Genomic DNA, 20280 nt, shown 5'->3' with positions numbered 1-20280 from the left:
ATTTTCAGTGGCTCCTCTTCAATACGGTAGTTAGCGGACTAAACGAAATTCACCATCTTCAAAGTCGTGAATAGAATATGGACAGTTTACGAAATGTGGCTCGAAGCAACCACCACTGAGGAAGACAGAGGCAGGTGTAAGCAAAATGTAATGCATTCTTCCGTTGAGAGCTTTCATGAATGAGGACGAGGAAGCAACTTGCGTCCACTTCCCCCCCTGCGTGGCAGCAGAGGCGCGCGGCGCGCCGGCCGCTAGCTGCGCGGCTGAGTCACGCAGTTAGAAATCGGCAAGCCTAGCGGCAGCATGGGTGTCGCACTGTTTGGCGTCGGCGCCTGCTACTTTGAGTGCGTGCGTGCGCTGTGCAAGTGTTTGCGGAACTAAACTACACCTTTCGGATTATTGTGCTCTCCTCTTCACATTCCATTTTTGAGACAGGTAAGTACAACCATCATAGTGTCCCTTCAGATTATAACTTCTTTTCTTCATTTCATTAAAAATATCAGAAAGTTGTAAATTGCTTTTAAATCTAGTCGTCGCTTTAGTCAGCAATATTACCCGTCATGTTTCTCGTGGCGGGTGAAGAAAGAAACACGCGTAGAGCGAAACAATTGTACAGACGGATTTGTGTCAACGTATTTGGGATTGTATGACGCTTTATTTTGTGGCTAAACACAAGCCCTCGCAAAACACACACACACACAAACAAATATTTCAATTTTATTCTTTATGTCAAATAAATAGAAAAGCATGTCATAGACGTACCTGTGCTTATACAATGCTAATAGGCCGCATTTATACTACGCTGATTAAAGGATGTAAGTACGTGTAGTAATGTATTGGAGATAAATGTGATGTTTTTTCGTCCTGTTTCGGGTGGTGGATGTAGTACAGACTTAATGAGACACGGTTCCACTTAACACTTATGTTCGATAATCGTCACGAATTTTTTGTTGTAGTGGTCAGTCCACGGAAGTCACAATTTTCGAGATGAAATTGTTTGCCACTTGCCCGACTTCTCATTTTGATGAGCCCGACAGTAGATGTCAGGCGAACTATTGTGTACAAAAACAGGAACATGGAACACAAACGTTCGCTGGGCAGCACGGAAGTGGGCATGTGTTACCTGCCAGACACGCACAACTTATTCCATTCACGTTTATGGCTGTTTTATTCACGCTTCCTTTCTGACGTTTGTTTTAATTCCATACGTTAGAAAGATGAGGTGACATACACAGCTGACATTTTAAGAGAACCCGGATCTTTAACACAGAAGTAGAAATTTCGTGCATAGTGTTAAGTAAATTTGGTACTGCGGGTTAAATCGATCTGAAGAGCTGCTAAGCTCACACTTATTGTCATTCATATTAAAACATACACAAACACAAGCACAGAAAGAGAGAGAGAGAGAGAGTAGAAACACGTGCCTAGACTGCACCTGTCTGTATCGAGATTCCTGGAGCTTTGCTCACCGCTCGAAAGACTTCGGCCATGTTCGGTTGTCTCCGTAGCAGCACAGAAAGTTCCGCAGACGTTAAATTTAGACGGTGAGTCAGACACAGTTGGCCACATTTTCCCCTCCACGTTACTGTCACATGCTGATTTCTTTCTAAAATGTTTCCAGAGGCATTTTCGTGACGTAATTGATGGCAACAGCCAGAGATGAATGCTTATTCCCGAGATGCAAACTATTACCTGCAAAGAAATAGAGCGTTTGAAGGTGCTTAAGTACATTGAATAGTAGCACAAAGATCTTTTATATAGTCTGTTGCGGAATAATTGTTTATTAGGAATGCTGCTAAGTGAGAGCTACTCCGTAGTGACACAAGGGTGCTCCTTTTATTCACCGCGTCAATAATTTTCGTTATTGTCGATATCGTTGAAACAAGAGTACTCTCACGTCGAATACAGGTGATTGATTATCGAAAGAAATTTTGTTATCTGAGTTAAAAGGTCGAGCACACCATTTAGGTACCGTTTGGTGAGACTCCATAATCTCTCGCAGAATGAAACTCTCAATTCTGTTTAGACAACTTTTCGTCATTTTTTACATTCCATAAACTCTTTTGAGTGACTTTTCTTATCAAGCTGTATCAACACATGTTTAGGTTTACGTACGTTATTTTTCGAGCTTGCAATGGAATGCACACTTCGTATGTTCAGGTCTCATGTTAGTTGTGGAAAACCACTAAATTCTCACTGTGCGACAACACTGTGAAAGCTTAGGAATTAATTATTACATGTGTAACAATAGAATACACAATGTTCGCGAAGCATTCTTGAGGTATGCGCGTTGCTGTGCTTGTTTTTAAATGTGCAAGTGTCTCCTCGCTGACATTTACAAGACCTAGAGTCACGCGTGATGATTGACGTTATGAAACGAACAATTTTTTCCAAATGAAACCGATTCTGAAAATCGCTGCCCGACGAACGTTGTAATACTCTCTTCCATTATGACAGTTGAATGTCACCATTGTAAAAGATCTTCACCTGAAAACTTTTTTATCATCACTGCTGGTCCCATTGTACATAAAAATGACGTTGATGAAGTCAATAGTCTGTATCAGTGGTCGCATACGACGCTGTCGTGATACCTTATGTGAAATTCTAGAAAGTCTACAGAAAGCAGAAAGTTAGTATACTATACGCGTACTGAGAGCTCACAAACATAAACAGGGTACAACGTGAAACCGTAGTCGCATTTGATTTGAATTGTAAGAGTATAACAATGATGGTAGAGCTGGCATTACTCTTTATAACTTGGGTGGATGTAATATAAGACCGGACGAATTAGTGAATCTTATAATATGGAAGCCATTTTATGGTCATATGAAATGTTTGTGTGGGGTTTTGGTTTAACTAAGTAATTTCAAATATGCTTCTTGGAGTGCTTTCCATTTGTTTGTGTTTCTTATTTAGCAACACACTGAAGAAATTGAAAAATTTCAGTGAGCAGCTAGATGCTCCAATAGTGCAGAATTTCTGTAGTCAGTACGAGGGCGATTGGAGATCAACAAAATCCAATAGTGAACTGTAGGAAAGGCGTTGTCTACCACATGAAACATTACATTTAAAATTCGAGGAACTTTCGTGAGGATAATTTCCTAAAAAATACCACGACCATGGTAAAATAAAGGTTAGCATTCTTCATATTAATAAGTCATTGCCAAAGGCGACAGAGAAAGCCCTATTAACACATTGAGACACACCTTTGGACTGGAAGTCTGTCTGTCGCGTACTTAGCTGCTGTTCTTTCCGCTGACTCACTCTTTACTCACAAAAGAGATATTTATCTACGTTGTGACGAGTTGCCATTTTTAAGTTATAATCCTAGCAATTGTTTTGCAGCTACATGTTCTTGATTCATGTTTTTCTGCGTCAGTGTCCGTGAACTTTTTGTTTGACATGTGGCGGAAGAGGTACAATACTGAATTTCGGTTAGAGCTCGTACAGAAATACCCCATGCAGCGTTTAAATGATGCACTCACACAGCAAAACCTTGAAAAACACATACATTGGAAATCCACCTTTGTTGGTAATAAATTGTTGACCTCACACAGGGGTAACACCTTCAAAATGGCAAATGTGATTGTGAAGCAGTTGTAGTGATAATCATTAATGTGGAAAAACAAGAGAAAAAGCCTATAAGTTCAGTGAAGGAGATAAAAAATCGTATAATTTCTCAAACAACAGCAAGAATATTTTAATTCAGACAGTAAAATTGCAGAGAAATTAAGGATGGAATCTAGAAACTGAGGCTGAAATTGAGAGGAATAATGTTGTTGTTGCAGTTTGATGCAGGTGTCTATCCTGTGCAAGCCTTATCGTTTCATAATATCTATAGTTAGTGCAACTTACATGTACTGAATTTTATCCATTTGAACTCCGTGACTGTTCCTTTTAGAATGTAGAAAAATTTCCGCTATCAGTCACAATAAAAGATTATTTATCCGGCACACGACCGGTTTCGGGCTTGTGGCCATCCTCAGGTGTTTGTACTTTCATGTACATGTTTATATTGCTGGAGATCACTGTTTGAATACAAAGAAAATTATTTTCTGGTGACGAAACAGATACAAGTGGAACAATTGTACGTCGCAAAGCAGCATTTGTCGAAAATATACATAAGGATGAAGCATCGGTATTATAATTATGCTCTGGTGACAGTTTCTCCACTCATTTGTACTGAGTGTGACGAATAAATAATCTTTTATTGTGACTGGTAGCGGAAATTTTTGTACAGCATACATCTATCTGAACCCACTTACTGTATTCGACTCCTTGTCTCTCCCTGCAGTATTCACTCCTTTCCCCTCCCCCACAAACACACTTCCCTCCATTGCCAAATGGACTGTTGAAGAGTGTGTTTCCAAACTGATTTATATCCATAAAATAAGGAGCTCCAGAGGACAGCTTGTTTTAATATCAGATCCTTAATGTTTCATGAGCATATGTGAAATTAAACACCTGACTTCATGATCTACCTGTGTTACTAAAATCCTTGATATTTGGAAGTGAAGGGACTGGGTTCACGTCTTGTAGAGTGAAGGCACTTTGACATTACTGCTGCACTGAAATGTGGTACTACGCTGATGAAACACGCATACATCATTATAGAAGTTTCGAAATTTTTATTCCTGTGGTGTTTACTGCTAAGAAAGCGACAGATTGCAAGTAGGGTGTGTGAGGGGCCCTAACAATTCGTGTCTACAAAGCAGAAAGATGTTACAAATCATAAAACAATCAAATTGGGTACTTATAAATACAGTGTTCTTAATTTAGGTGTCACTAGTGCAGCTTTATTTGCATTCGGTTTTCTCTCTTGGACAAGACCTAGGGCATTAGAGGTGATTGGATCCAGAACGTAGTGAAGTTGCGATGTTCCTTCTCCCGTTTTTGTGACGCCCATGAGAACGGCCTCTGTCCACGTCCCTATGACGTGAGACGCACTCTCATTTCATTACGCAAAGTAAGCTTAACTACATCGTGATCGCTAAAGAAAACGTTAATCAGATTGTTACTGACGGTTTTAGAAATAAAGATTCGCTTTAATTCGGTAAACGAATGCCATTGTTTTTAGTCCTCGCTATAGATAAGTCAATTCTCTAAATTAAAATCCTTTTTCGACTACTGGCTATAAAAAGTGACACATGGCTGCTCTCAAAAGTGAATGGATATTCTCACCCTCAAAAATCAGATCTGTCGAAGATGTACCACCTCTTACACATACCGTGTATAAGCATTCCTGTTCGCTCTCACCTCTTTTGCTACGAGTACTTTCCTCCCTGTCGTCGCTCCCTAGCATTACAGCTCGTTACTGTTGTTTTCATCTCAACGTTACTGAAAGTTTATGCGCGAAGATAACCTCTTGTGAGTGGTGGAGTTCTCTTGAACCTAGTAAAAAGATTGGTTTAACTGAATCCAGCCCATCAGATAGCGGTAAGCCGACAAAATGGAGTGTGCCTATCCATACGCAGATTGGATGCACCTCGTGTAATGGGAAGTGGGAATTCCTCTTGAGGTCCCACTGACAAGGAGTTGTTATAGACTTAAGACACGTGAAAGTATTCCCCAAACTTAAATCAGGATAGCATAATTCATTGCTACGAAAACTCATTTCCTACCGACTCAGAAATTGTTTGTTACAAATTATTTCTCTATGCCTGAATGTGTATGTTTTCTTTGTTGAAACTGTCTTAAATATATGAAGCTTTTTCTGGCGTTATTGTTTGTTACAAATTATTTCTCAATGCCTGAATGTATATGTTTTCTTGCTAAATCGCTCGTGTGTGGTTCAACCATTATTTCGAACGCCATGGAAAATGAACTGCTGTGCTTAGGAGCGGTGACACGATCTCTCTACGTTGAGTAATATGGTGCAAAAAATAACAATAAAGGGAGTGATATTTATAGAACTTGTTTTGGAACGCTTTTCTAGACAAGTTTATACTATCTTACGGATACATTACATTTTATTGAGATCAAGTGTGTTGAGTACACGTTTCTAGTCTGTATTTCGCTAACACATTTTCCAGTCTGCAAGCACCCTACTCTATTTCGAACTAAACTGAGTACATAACTGATATGACCTCAGTGAAAATATTTCCCTTTTTACACCAAATTTTGATCCAAGAAAGAATATTAACGTGATCTAACTTCGATTCCATTTATAAGTTGAGAAATGGGACGTGTTTCATAGCGCTACGAAAATTTAATTATGTATTTATTTGAATGCAGCATTATATTCAAACCTGATTTCTTGGGAAAATGTATGGTCTTTGTGCTCGCCCTTATAGAGAGGACACGTGATATGAGGGTATAAGACCTCAGTTAGTAGACACTAGAACTTACAAATAAATCTGAAATACAGCATCAGCGGCCTGAGCGGGGTGGCGCAGTGGTTAGCACACTGGACTCGCATTCGGGAGGACGACGGTTGAAACCCGCGTCCGGCCATCCTAATTTAGGTCTTCCGTGATTTCCCTAAATCGCTTCAGGCAGATACCGGGATGGTTCCTTTGAAAGGGCACGGCCGACTTCCTTCCCCAACCATCCCTAACCCGATGGGACCGATGACCTCGCTGTTTGGTCCTTTCCCCCAAATCAACCAATCACCCGGGATCAGCGTTAACTCTCGATGTTCGCGGAAGCACTAACTTACCTTATACCGACCGTAAAATGCATTCAAAGAATTTCAAAGCAAAATAGTCTGTGTCACTGTTTCAAACGGATTCAAAATAAAATGTCTTTCTTAAACTGAAATTTTATTCTGCGTTTTTTTTTTTTTCAATTCAGAGTGTGTAGTATGTTAGTAAATGGTAGTTTTTACCTCTTGATGGATTGCCAAAATAGCTAGATTTGTTAACTTCGAGGTGGACACTATAGATGATGAATAATATTTTATCATTCTCAACTTACAGAAGCTTCTTTCACTACTATAATTAGTTATGACAGCTGCGAGAAACATTCTCAGCGTAGTGAAACCATGCTAGGTAGCCTCCTTCAAGCTGGACTCGTAAATAAACTGTAAATTAACCCCAGTAGACCAGAGTCAACAAGTTATTTCTTAGTCTGTTGTAACTACGAAAGCACGTAGACGTACTCACACTTCTGTGTCAATGTCTTGAGGAGCTTTGTCAAGGTTGCATTCCTCAACTTCGATACTTAATATTATCGCAGGCCTTACAAAGGCATATTTTCGGCCAAATTCTAGAGTTGCAGGAACGTTTCTCGAATTTTAGCAATTTCCCTATGTAATAAAGAAAATATTTTTCGTTTTAAATAATCTTCGTACGATAAACTGGCGTCTCTAATTTTGTCGCCAGAAATGTGCCTCCTAATTCAACTTGGGAATTCAACAGAAATGCCAACAAAGTTTTACAAGTTTTAAACGTAACTTAAAACCTCGTCTACGAATTCCTCTGCTTATCATAGAATATCGTCTGTAAGGCGCTTATTTACTGAATCACACTGATTTACGTTGAATCACTCAATTTGCAAATGGTTTTGGATGTTAGCCATTTCACGCAGTACTGGTTCTCAGGGACTCGAGATACATATAAAACGAAAATGATTGCATCACGACTAACAAAGTTCCTGCGTCCGTTCAGGTGAGCAAGTTTTCATTTATTTCTCTTGGCCTCACTAGTGTTGTAAAAATTTTTTTGTAATGATTTCGTGTCATGTTTACTGCCTCGCTTCTGACGCTTCAATGTGTGCCCTGCACCCTCTCCAAACCCTTGCCCATAATAGCAATCAAATAAACTCCCATCGCTGGGTGAACATTGAAAAGGAAGCATAACAGCCTTACAATTTGCCCAAGAAAGTCACTGAATCCACCTCTACCGAAGCCGCATGCAAGCAAACTACACTGAAGCACCAAAGAAGCTAGTATAGGGATGCGTATTCAAATGTGTAAGCAGGCAGAATACGGCGCTGCTGCCGGCATTGCCTATATAGGAAAAAAAGTGTCTGGCGCAGTTGTTAGATCAAAATGGTTCAAATGGCTCTGAGCACTATGGGACTTAACTTCTGAGGTCATCAGTCCCCTAGAACTTAGAACTAGTTAAACCTAAGGACATCACACACATCAGTGCCCTAGGCAGGATTCGAACCTGCGACCGTAGCGGTCGCGCGGTTCCAGACTGTAGCGCCTAGAACCGCTCGGCCAGTTGCTAGATCGGCTACTGCTGCTACAATGGCAGGTTATCTAGAGTTAAGTGAGTTTGAACGCGGTGTTACAGTCGGCGCACGAGCGATGGGACACAGCGTCTCCGAGGTAGCGATGAAGTGGGGATTTTCCCGTACGACCATTTCACGAGTGTACCGTGAATATCAGGAATTCGGTAACACGTCAAATTTCGGACATCGCTGCGGCCGGAAAAAGATCCTGCAAGAACGGGAACCAGCGACGACTGAAGAGAATTGTTCAGCGTGACAGAAGTGCAAGCCTTCCGCAAATTGCTGCAGATTTCAGTGCTGGGCCATCAGCAAGCGTCAGCGTGCGAACCATTCATAGAAATATTATCGATATGGGCTTTCGGAACCGAAGGCCCACTCGTGTATCCTTGATGACGACACAGCACAACGCTTTACGCCTCGCTTCGGCCCGTCAGCACCGACATTGGAGTGGTGATGACTGGTAACATGTTGCCTAGTCGGATGAGTCTCTTTTCAAATTATATCGAGCGGATGGCCGTGTACGGTCATGGAGACAACCTCATGAATCCATGGACCCTGCTTGTCAGCAGGGGACTGTTCAAACTGGTGCAGGCTCTGTAATGATGTAGGGCGGGGGGGGGGGGCAGGAGCAGGTGGACAGAGGGGGGGCGGGAGCAGGTGGACCGAGGGGGAGTGGGAGCAGGTGGTCAGAGGGGGGGTGGGAGCAGGTGGACAGAGGGTGGGCGGCAGCAGGTGGACAGAGGGTGGGCGGCAGCAGGTGGACAGAGGGGGGGCGGGAGCAGGTGGACAGAGGGGGAGTGGGAGCAGGTGGACAGAGGGTGGGCGGCAGCAGGTGGACAGAGGGTGGGCGGCAGCAGGTGGACAGAGGGGGGCGGGAGCAGGTGGACAGAGGGGGAGTGGGAGGAGGTGGACAGAGGGTGGGCGGCAGCAGGTGAACAGAGGGGGGGGTTGAGAGCAGGTGGACAGAGGGTGGGCGGCAGCAGGTGGACAGAGGGTGGGCGGCAGCAGGTGGACAGAGGGTGGGCGGCAGCAGGTGGACAGAGGGGGGGCGGGAGCAGGTGGACAGAGGGGGGCAGGAGCAGGTGGACAGAGGGGGCAGGAGCAGGTAGATGGAGGTGGAGGAGAAGGTGGCTACAGAGAAAGTAGAAGGAGATGGACAGATAGGGGAGGAGGCGAAGATGGACAGAGACAGGGGGAAGAATGTGATGGACTATTGGAAGACTGGAATAAATAGTATCATAACTATCTGCAAATGTGTGTGTAGAGCTAGACCTGAAATGTGATGTTCCAAGTAAAGGAATCACTATACATGGTGAACCAGAACTCCTCTGACAAACTTTCACAGGTTGTTCAGGAATACCTTCTGAGTACTTTGGTATGAGGGACCCACGATATCTGGCAGCTTGTTATAGAGTTAGTGATATGGGACCCCTGATATGTCTTGATACGACTCTGACTGACGACATGTATGTAAGCGTCCTGTCTGATCATCTGCATCCATTCATGTCAGCTGTGCATTCCGACGAACTTGGGAAATTCCAGGAGGATAATGCGACACCCCACACGTCCGGAATTGCTACAGAGTGGCTCCAGGAACGCTCTTCTGAATTCAAACATTTCCGCCGGCCTCCAAAATCCCCAAACATGATCGTTATTGATCTGAGATGCCTTGCAATGTGCTATTCAGAAGAGATCTCCACCCCCTCATACTCCTACGGATTTATGGACAGCCTTGAAGGATTCATTGTGCCAGTTCCTCCCAGCACTACGTCAGACATTAGTCAAGTCGGTGCGACATTGTGCTGCAGCACTTCTGCGTGCTCTCGGGGCCCTACACGATATTAGGCAGGTGTACCAGTTTCTTTGGCTCTTCAGTGTATGTTCAGTGGGTGGTTTGGGCAATGCACAAATTCGACATTAGGATTGACATGTTTTATTCGTTGCTGCACACCTGTCTGTCTTCTGGCCACTGTAGCAGCATCATCGTAAGCTTGCCCTATACAATTCATAATGTGCGCTTCAGAATTTTTATGCCTGAACTAGAATTCCACCGACAAACTTTCAGAACTTGCCCAGGGATAGCATCTGAGTATTCTCATATAAGACACCGACAGTCTCCGGCCGCTCGTTACACAATGATAACTTAATTATGATTTATTCGGTTTGTTGCTCCAGTTGCCTTTTTTTTCTTTGCGGATACATCGTCACGAAAGTAGAAAAGCCAGCAGTGAATATACCACCAGAATGTAAAACACAACAACCCTCAGACGATGGAAAAGTACTGCGATGCGGCTGAAGTCGGTTGCGGGAACAGGTCGTCATAACGTCGTTGTGCCGCTCTTCCATTGCGCAGGCCACCATTGCATTCAGTGAATCCACATATGATGTGCATTGTGCATATCAGTCAGCTCTTCATCAGTAAACCCATCCAAAGTACTGTTGTGTCAATTCGCACAAGTGGCGTCAATTAAAGATAGTTGCACCAAGCAACCAAACTCCCTGAAGAGGCCTTTACAGCTGTTATCGGTCCACCGCCGTACCTGGGTGGTCAGCACAGATGGCTGCAATATGAAGGGCCCAGGTTTGATTTCTGATGCAGCCGAGGACTTTTCTTTGGTGGGAAGACTCCTAAAGGATTCACTAAACCTCGTGATGCCAATAAAGGAGCTACTTGAGCGAATAGCAGCGGCTTCATGGTCTGGAAAGCTTGCAAACCGGCCGGGAGAGTGTGTGCTGACTGCATACCCCTGCATACCGCATTCGCATGGTGCTGCAAAGCAGAGGATGACACGGCAGCCTGGAGACGTCCATTGGGCCTTCACAGCCAGGTAATTACGACATGAAACCCAACGAAATGCATTAACTCTATAACAAGCTGCCAGAGATCGTGGGTCCCTCATACCAAAGTACTCAGAAAGTATTCCTGAACAACCTGTGAAAGTTTGTCAGAGGAGTTCTGGTTCACCATGTATAGTGATTCCTTTACTTGGAACATCACATTTCGGGTCTAGCTCTACACACACATTTGCAGATAGTTATGATACTATTTATTCCAGTCTTCCAATAGTCCATCACATTCTTCCCCCTGTCTCTGTCCATCTTCGCCTCCTCCCCTATCTGTCCATCTCCTTCTACTTTCTCTGTAGCCACCTTCTCCTCCACCTCCATCTACCTGCTCCTGCCCGCTCTGTCCACCTGCTCCCGCCCCCCTCTGTCCACCTGCTCCCGCCCCCCCTCTGTCCACCTGCTCCCGCCCCCCCTCTGTCCACCTGCTGCCGCCCCCCTCTGTCCACCTACTCCCACTCCCCCTCTGTCCACCTGCTCCCGCCCCCCCCCCTCTGTCCACCTGCTCCTGACCCCCGTCTGTCCACCTGCTCCTGCCACCCCTCTGTCCACCTGGTCCTGCACCCCCTCTGTCCACCTGCTCCTGCCTCCACCCCCCCTGTCTGCCTCCTCACCTCACCTGTCATGGTCCACCTCCTCCTCTCACCTCTCACAGTCTGTCTGCTCCTCCTTTCTTCTTGTTCTATCTCCTCCTACTTCTCCCTCCTTTATGTCTATCTCATCCTCCCCTCTCTCTCACCTGCCGACCCCATCTAAATGTGTCTCCTCCACCCCTTTTCTCTGTCCATCTCTTCCTTTCCCCTCACTGTCTCATTTCCAGCTCTCCACTACTCTCTCTGTGTTACCCCATCCCTCAGTAGGAGGTCGCTGTTTCTTATCGCCACAATGTTTTCTTCCAGATAATAAGTGATATGTGTACAAAGTTTGGATGACAACGATCCAGATATTTAGGAGGATCTTTGTACTTTTGGCTTTGCCTGCACGTGTCCCATGTATTTCATTCCCATGTAACATATTACACACAAATTTTCACACTTATATCACCTGTATCTCTAACGAGTTTCGCCCTGTAGTTTCATTTTCACACAGCTCAGTGTTTATGACGTTATATCTCCTGAAATACACTCCTGGAAATTGAAATAAGAACACCGTGAATTCATTGTCCCAGGAAGGGGAAACTTTATTGACACATTCCTGGGGTCAGATACATCACATGATCACACTGACAGAACCACAGGCACATAGACACAGGCAACAGAGCATGCACAATGTCGGCACTAGTACAGTGTATATCCACCTTTCGCAGCAATGCAGGCTGCTATTCTCCCATGGAGAAGATCGTAGAGATGCTGGATGTAGTCCTGTGGAACGGCTTGCCATGCCATTTCCACCTGGCGCCTCAGTTGGACCAGCGTTCGTGCTGGACGTGCAGACGCTTCATCCAGTCCCAAACATGCTCAATGGGGGACACATCCGGAGATCTTGCTGGCCAGGGTAGTTGACTTACACCTTCTAGAGCACGTTGGGTGGCACGGGATACATGCGGACGTGCATTGTCCTGTTGGAACAGCAAGTTCCCTTGCCGGTCTAGGAATGGTAGAACGATGGGTTCGATGACGGTTTGGATGTACCGTGCACTATTCAGTGTCCCCTCGACGATCACCAGTGGTGTACGGCCAGTGTAGGAGATCGCTCCCCACACCATGATGCCGGGTGTTGGCCCTGTGTGCATCGGTCGTATGCAGTCCTGATTGTGGCGTTCACCTGCACGGCGCCAAACACGCATACGACCATCATTGGCACCAAGGCAGAAGCGACTCTCATCGCTGAAGACGACACGTCTCCATTCGTCCCTCCATTCACGCCTGTCGCGACACTACTGGAGGCGGGCTGCACGATGTTGGGGCGTGAGCGGAAGACGGCCTAACGGTGTGCGGGACCGTAGCCCAGCTTCATGGAGACGGTTGCGAATGGTCCTCGCCGATACCCCAGGAGCAACAGTGTCCCTAATTTGCTGGGAAGTGGCGGTGCGGTCCCCTACGGCACTGCGTAGGATCCTACGGTCTTGGCGTGCATCCGTGCGTCGCTGCGGTCCGATCCCAGGTCGACGGGCACGTGCACCTTCCGCCGACCACTGGCGACAACATCGATGTACTGTGGAGACCTCACGCCCCACGTGTTGAGCAATTCGGCGGTACGTCCACCCGGCCTCCCGCATGCCCACTATACGCCCTCGCTCAAAGTCCGTCAACTGCACATACGGTTCACGTCCACGCTGTCGCGGCATGCTACCAGTGTTAAAGACTGCGATGGAGCTCCGTATGCCACGGCAAACTGGCTGACACTGACGGCGGCGGTGCACAAATGCTGCGCAGCTAGCGCCATTCGACGGCCAACACCGTGGTTCCTGGTGTGTCCGCTGTGCCGTGCGTGTGATCATTGCTTGTACAGCCCTCTCGCAGTGTCCGGAGCAAGTATGGTGGGTCTGACACACCGGTGTCCATGTGTTCTTTTTTCCATTTCCAGGAGTGTATGTGTCGTGCAATTACATAGTTTTGAAGGTACATTCAGTGGCATATGTGGACACTGTTTGCTATAATATGTTGCGGTTGGTTGGTCGATTTAGAGAAGGGGACCAAACAGCGAGGTCATCGGTCCCATCGGATAAGGGAAGGATAGGGAAGGAAATCGGCTGTGCCCTTTCAGATGGACCATCTCGGGATTTGCCTGAAGCGATTTAGGGAAATCACGGAGAAACTACCACTGCGAAACCTCACTCGGTAATACGTTGCGAACAGAGTTAACAGCAAAGGAGTAATAATAGATCAAAACGTCCTGCTTCATGCGGCAGTTTTGCTGCATGAACAGCGAAAATGTAGTAAGCGACAAACTCTTTCATCAGTTTGTGGTGATTGTCGATGAGAATAAGTTTCGTAAAGGTTTGAAATTATGTGTAAAGTTAGTTGCAAGTCACTAAGTTCTCTCATTGACAAGTACTGGCCTAATAATGTCTGAGTTTTCGCGCATCGTTGGCTACACTTCTGTTTCACCCCTACCCCCACCGTTTTGATAGGTAGGTGGTTCTTAGCACCAGACTGATTCTTTCCACACAGTGATGTTGTTGTGACCAGACGAAACTACTTTCTTCTGGCCACAAATTTGGGTTCTTTGATTACTCTGGGAAATATTACACACGTCAAAAAAAGTTTTACATCACCCCGGTTCCCAGAACTCCTGAAGATAGATGTTGACTGTGGGTATTGTATCACAGACACAGTCCCTTTGGCTGTTCAGAGATGTCACTAAACCCGCACAAAGGTGTAAACAACCATGCATGAGCAGCGCCTATTAGACGGAGGGGGTCCCAGTCATTCCACCAGGAAGGAGGTACACGGCTCGTGTTGTCTGTAGTTCAACTATGCCTAGACGATCAATACCGTGGTTCGATCGAATCCGAATTGTTACTTTGTACCAGGAAGCGCTCTCAACAAGGGATGTGTACAGGCGTCTCGGAGTGAACCAAAGCGATGTTCTTCAGACATGGAGGAGATGCAGAGAGACAGGAACTGTTGATGACATGCCCTGCTCAGGGCACCCAAGGGCTACTACTGCAGTGGATGACCGCTACCTACGGATTACGGCTCGGAGGAAACCTGACAGCAGCGCCTGATGCGCAACTTCACTCCCGGCGTCCATGGCGACGTCCATCTTTGCAACCACGACGCCTTGCAGCGCGGTACAGATTCGCCCAACAACATGCCAAATGGACCGCTAAGTATTGGCATCACGTTCTCTTCACCGATGAGTGTCACATATGCCTTCAACCAGACATTCGTCGGAGACGTGTTTTGAGGCAACCTCGTCAGGCTGGACGCCTTAGACACACTGTCCAGCGAGTGCAGCAAGGTGGAGGTTCCCTGATGTTTTGGGGTGGCAAGACGCCCCCTACGTTCGTGGTCAAAAATCAAAGCCCTGAAGAGGAGAAGTCGTGAGAATATATAAAACGGGACAGCAGGGCTAATAGGGCGGTGGCTCACTATGATATATATGTGTGTATAAAGTACAGTGAGTGAAAACGAAAGATATACATAAGGAAAAATCAGAATTAGGGTCTCCAGCAAGTTGAATAACCAAACACCCCCCTCCCCCTTCACTTGCAATCACCCTAATAAGATTTATAACATAATATACAATGTTGGAAAACGTAATTCGCTTAAAAATAAGTAGAATCACAAAGGATATGAAATTACAATCCACTTTTTTAACAGTCAAAGATATTGAAAATGTCACAGTGCCTTAGTTCCATATGGTTGTTCAGTGTGTGAAATGGCAAGGTGTTCTTACAAAAATGGTTCAAATGGCTCTGAGCACTATGGGACTTAACATGTGAGGTCATCAGTCCCCTAGAACTTAGAACTACTTAACCTAACTAACCTAAGGACATCACACACGTCCATGCCCGAGGCAGGATTCGAACCTGCGACCGTAGCAGTCGCGCGGTTCCAGACTGAAGTGCCTAGAACCGCTCGGCCACCGCGGCCGGCGGTGTTCTTACAGTTCTTGCTCTCCACCTCCTCAAGGATGGTCAGAATTAATCCTCTTTCTTGACAATGTAAAATAAGATAAATTGGAGTTCAGGTAATCAACCGTATATCCCGAACCATAAAAATGTGCTCTTAAGAACGATTGCAATCTGCGTACATTAAGATGCACGCAGAAACGCACATTGTTATGACTTCCTTTGCACGTTGTGTGGTTCTTTAGTGGATACAGGAGCGAGGAACAGACGCCATTCATGAACAGAGAATTCAGATGTTAATTTATTCTACATACAACATAAATAGTAAAAATAATGCGTAATTTCTTTGCTATAATTTTAGTGTCAGTTGGTAACAGTAGATTTGAATGTAGACATATATACAGATACAAAAGATTTATAAATCTGTCGCTCTTCAATACACCGACTGTTCAGATGAAGTCGAGCCGTGACCACAATGAAAGTCCAGCCGGCCGGTGTGGCCGCGCTGTTCTAGACGCTACAGTCTGGACCCGCGAGACCGCTATGGTCGCAGGTTCGAATCCTGTCTCGGGCATGGATGTGTGTGATGTCCTTAGGTTAGTTAGGTTTAAGTAGATCTAAGTCTAGGGGACTGATGACCTCAGAAGTTAAGTTCCATAGTGCTCAGAGCCATTTGAACCATTGTTGAAAGTCCGTAAATGTTACTCAACTGTCAAAACACAAAAATGGGCTCAGTGCCATGAATGTTCGTACTTAAGTACATCCTCCTCTGGAGCTCCGAAATGGGGATGCTTACATCTCGTTAGCAGCGGCGTTATCATTGGTGGCAGTGCCCTCGTGCCACGGTGGCGGCTCTAGGAAATGCGGCGGCGTAAATGGCGGCGCGCGTATTTGAAGGTGCGGCCGACCGTATAGCGGTCGATACCGCACACACTAAAAGGTCTGCCAGAGTGGCCAATGTATCTCATCGGGCAGTCCCGACACTGAACGCTGTAAACACAAGATGTATCGAACTGAGGAACAGAAGACCATTCCCTATACCTGTATTTTTGGCCAATGCTCTGAAGAATAAAATATGCTTGAGAGATATTTTTTATTACACTACTGGCCATTGAAATTGCTACACCACGAAGATGACGTGCTACAGACGCGAAATTTAACCGACAGGAAGAAGGTGCTGTGATATGCAAATGATTAGCTTTTCAGAGCATTCACACAAGGTTGGCGACACCTACAACGTGCTGACATGAGGAAGGTTTCCAACCGATTTCTCATACACAATCAGCAGTTGACCGGCGTTGCCTGGTGAAACGTTGTTGTGATGCCTCGTGTAAGGAGGAGAAATGCGTACCATCACGTTTCCGACTTTGAGAAATGTCGGATTGTAGCCTGTCGCGATTGCGGTTTATCGTATCGCGACATTGCCGCTCGCGTTGGTCGAAATCGAATGACTGTTAGCAGAATGTGGAATCGGTGGGTTCAGGAGGGTAATACGGAACCCCGTACTGGATCCCAACGTCCTCGTATCACTAGGGTGCAAGAACGGCAAAACGCCATTATTTCGGATGAATCCAGGTTCGGTTTCCAGCATCATGATGATCGCATCCGTATTTGGCGACATCGCGGTGAACGCACATTGGAAGCGTGTATTCGTCATCGCCATACTGGCGTGATGGTATGGGGTGCCACTGGTTACACGTCTCGGTCACCTCTTGTTCGCACTGACGGCACTTTGAACAGTGGACATTACATTTCAGATTTGTTACGACCCGTGGCTCTGCTCTTCATTCGATCCCTGCGAAACCCTACATTTCAGCAGGATAATGCACGACCGCATGTTGCAGGTCCTGTACTGGCCTTTCTGGATAAAGAAAATGTTCGGCTGCTGCCCTGGCCAGGACATTCTCCAGATCTCTCACCAACTGAAAACGTCTGGTCAATGGTGGCCGGGCAACTGGCTCGTCACAATACGCCAGTCACTACTCTTGATGAACTGGGGTATCGTGTTGAAGCTGCATGGGCATTTGTGCCTGTACACGCCATCCAAGCTCTGTTTGACCCAAAGTCCAGGCGTACCAAGGCCGTTATTACGGCCAGAGGTGGTTGTTCTGGGTACTGATTTCTCAGGATCTATGCACCCAAATTGCGTGAAAATGTTATCACATGTCAGTTCTAGTATAATATATTTGTCCAATGAATACCCGTTTATCATCTGCATTTCTTCTTGGTGTAGCAATTTTAATGGCCAGTAGTGTCCAATCGCACAGCTGCACTCATAGATTGACGAAATTTGTCGAAATAAAAGCCATACCAGCTGTCTCAGCTTCTGCGTAGAACGTTTAGAAGAACTCTTAACTTAACGAAGACGTCGTCTACTCGAACCGATAGCAAACCACAGACTAACGTCCCCTGGCAGCAGTTAAACACACAGAGAGAGATGTCGCAGTGGTAACCCCCTAAACTCGCTTTGGGAAGGACGACGGATCAAACCCTCGTCCGGCCATCCTGATTTAGGTTTTCCGTGATTTCCCTAAATCGCTTCTGGCAGATGCTGTGATGGCTCTTTTGAAAGGGCACGGTCGACTTCCTTCCCCATCCTTCCCTAATCCGAAGGGACCGATTACCTCGCTGTTTGGTCCTCTCCCGCGAACCATCCAACACTTAAAACACCCGAAACCTACAGTGAGTGTAATGTTGTTTACATTCGCTAACTACTACTCCTGTGTGAGCGGGATCAAGTTCGTATTTTCAAATGGGAACTCCTCCCCCTTTTTATTGCATAATAGATGTATTAATTCCAATCTTCTATTAGTCCAGCTCCTTAACTCTGTCTCTGTCCATTTTCTCAACCCCCTTTCTCCGTCTATGTCCTGCACCCCCGGCTCTTTGTTCATCTCCTTCCCCCTCCCCCTCGCTTTCTATCAATCTCCTCTTCCTCCTCCCTTCTCCCCCCCCCCCCCCCCCAAATCGCTTTCTGTCCATCTCCGCCTCCCCCTTCTCTCTCCACGTTATCATGCTCACGCTAATAGGAGGCTAGTGGTTCTTACCCCCACAAATTGTAACTAATAAGTGCACCAAATTTCGTTGAAACCGTTTCAGGGATTGACGATCTTCAAATCGGTGACTTTGTCCGCATACGCACTAGTCAAATACGCTAATGGATAAAAAACACAACATCAAGAAATAATTAATATAGATTAATGAAATTTCTGGAATACATTTATCGAGGTAACATACTTAAGTGATTAATGTTGCAAAATCGCAGTTTAATGTAAGCGCGAAATAAACCATTGCAAATATGATAAGCTGGAGCATTAACAACCAGTGTAACTGCCATAATGTTGAATGCAAACATGCATGCATTGTGTTGTACAGGTACCAGGTGTCATTTATATGCCTGTAACACCTGGTGGGTCAGTGCAAGAAGGTTAATGTTGTTTGTGAATGACGCTGTTGTTGTCGTCCGATGATGTCCCATGTGTGGTGATCGAGCAGGCCAAGGCACCATGTCGACTCTGAAGTCCATGTTGGGTTACAACAGTGGTATGTGGGCGACTGTTATCCTGTTAGAAAACACCCCCTGGAATGCTGTTCATGAGTATCAGCACAACAGGTCGAATCAACAGATCGATGTATAAAGTTGCAGTCAGAGTGCGTGGGATAACCACGAGAATGCTCTTACAGCCGCCACTGGCACCGAGGCAGAACCAGCTTTCTTCAGAAAATACAACTGATCTACACCCTGCCCTCCAATGAGCTCTCACTTGACACCATTGGCCGTATGTAGCACGATCTTATTGTGGCCGTAAATTCTCATACCACCCCTGTCATCAATCATATACAGCGGGTACATTCCTGCCGATGTCTTTCTGAAGAACGAACATACAGCTTCTCGTAGCGCTATTAACGACCTCGTTATAACTCAGTGAGGTGTTGACAATGGTGTCTTTGTCGCATGAAAAGTATTCTTGACTAAAATCTGTTCACCACGTCCAGTTACTAAGGTAACTAACGCTCACGAGTGTTGCAGCGCATATTTAAAGCAAACCTGTTTTGCATCCTCATAGTGGCGCGAAGTTTGAATATACATTATCTTTGCCGTGCGGTTCTAGGTGCTACAGTCTGGATCCGAGCGACCGCTACGGTCGCAGGTACGAATCCTGCCTCGGGGATGGATGTGTGTGATGTCCTTAGGTTAGTTAGGTTTAATTAGTTCTAAGTTCTAGGCGACTGATGACCTCAGAAGTTAAGTCGCATAGTGCTCAGAGCCATTTGAACCATTTGGTTATACACTTCATTTACGATGTAAATGTAAGCCTCTGTGGTCTGTGCCGGCCGGTGTGGCCGTGCGGTTCTAGGCGCTTCAGTCTGGAACCGCGTGACCGCTACGGTCGCAGGTTCGAATCCTGCCTCGGGCATGGATGTGTGTGATGTCCTTAGGTTAGTTAGGTTTAAGTAGTTCTAAGTTCTAGGGGACTGATGACCACATATGTTAAATCCCATAGTGCTCAGAGCCATTTGAACCATTTTTTGTGGTCTGTTGGTTGATACTGATCTTCACGTTATTTGAGTGTTGCAGATGTGATGGCACATAAAAATAATGTGGCTGGACATTGAAATTTCTGACAAGTAAACTAATTTTATAGGAACGTAGTTTTCTGCTTCCTGCGAGGTTGTTTGTGGTAAATTTCAAAACCAGCGGAATACTTGATTTCTTGGCCACCCTCGAATCCCGCGAT

At 45.7% G+C, this 20280-nt stretch overlaps 1 protein-coding gene across 1 annotated transcript in view; it reads left to right on the top strand.

Annotated features, from left to right (window-relative positions):
- The first annotated feature begins 287 nt into the window (after positions 1 to 287).
- Positions 288 to 20280, top strand: part of LOC126471186 (dual specificity protein phosphatase 10) — a 224364-nt gene continuing 204371 nt past the window's right edge. The window contains exon 1 of the mRNA XM_050099293.1: positions 288 to 435. The gene's annotated coding sequence lies outside the window, so the exon portion shown is untranslated. The remainder of the gene's footprint in view (positions 436 to 20280) is intronic.

The sequence above is a fragment of the Schistocerca serialis genome, chromosome 3, assembly GCF_023864345.2.
Source record: "Schistocerca serialis cubense isolate TAMUIC-IGC-003099 chromosome 3, iqSchSeri2.2, whole genome shotgun sequence".
Lineage (NCBI taxonomy): Eukaryota > Metazoa > Arthropoda > Insecta > Orthoptera > Acrididae > Schistocerca > Schistocerca serialis.
This window is presented reverse-complemented; position numbering and strand designations above follow the sequence as displayed.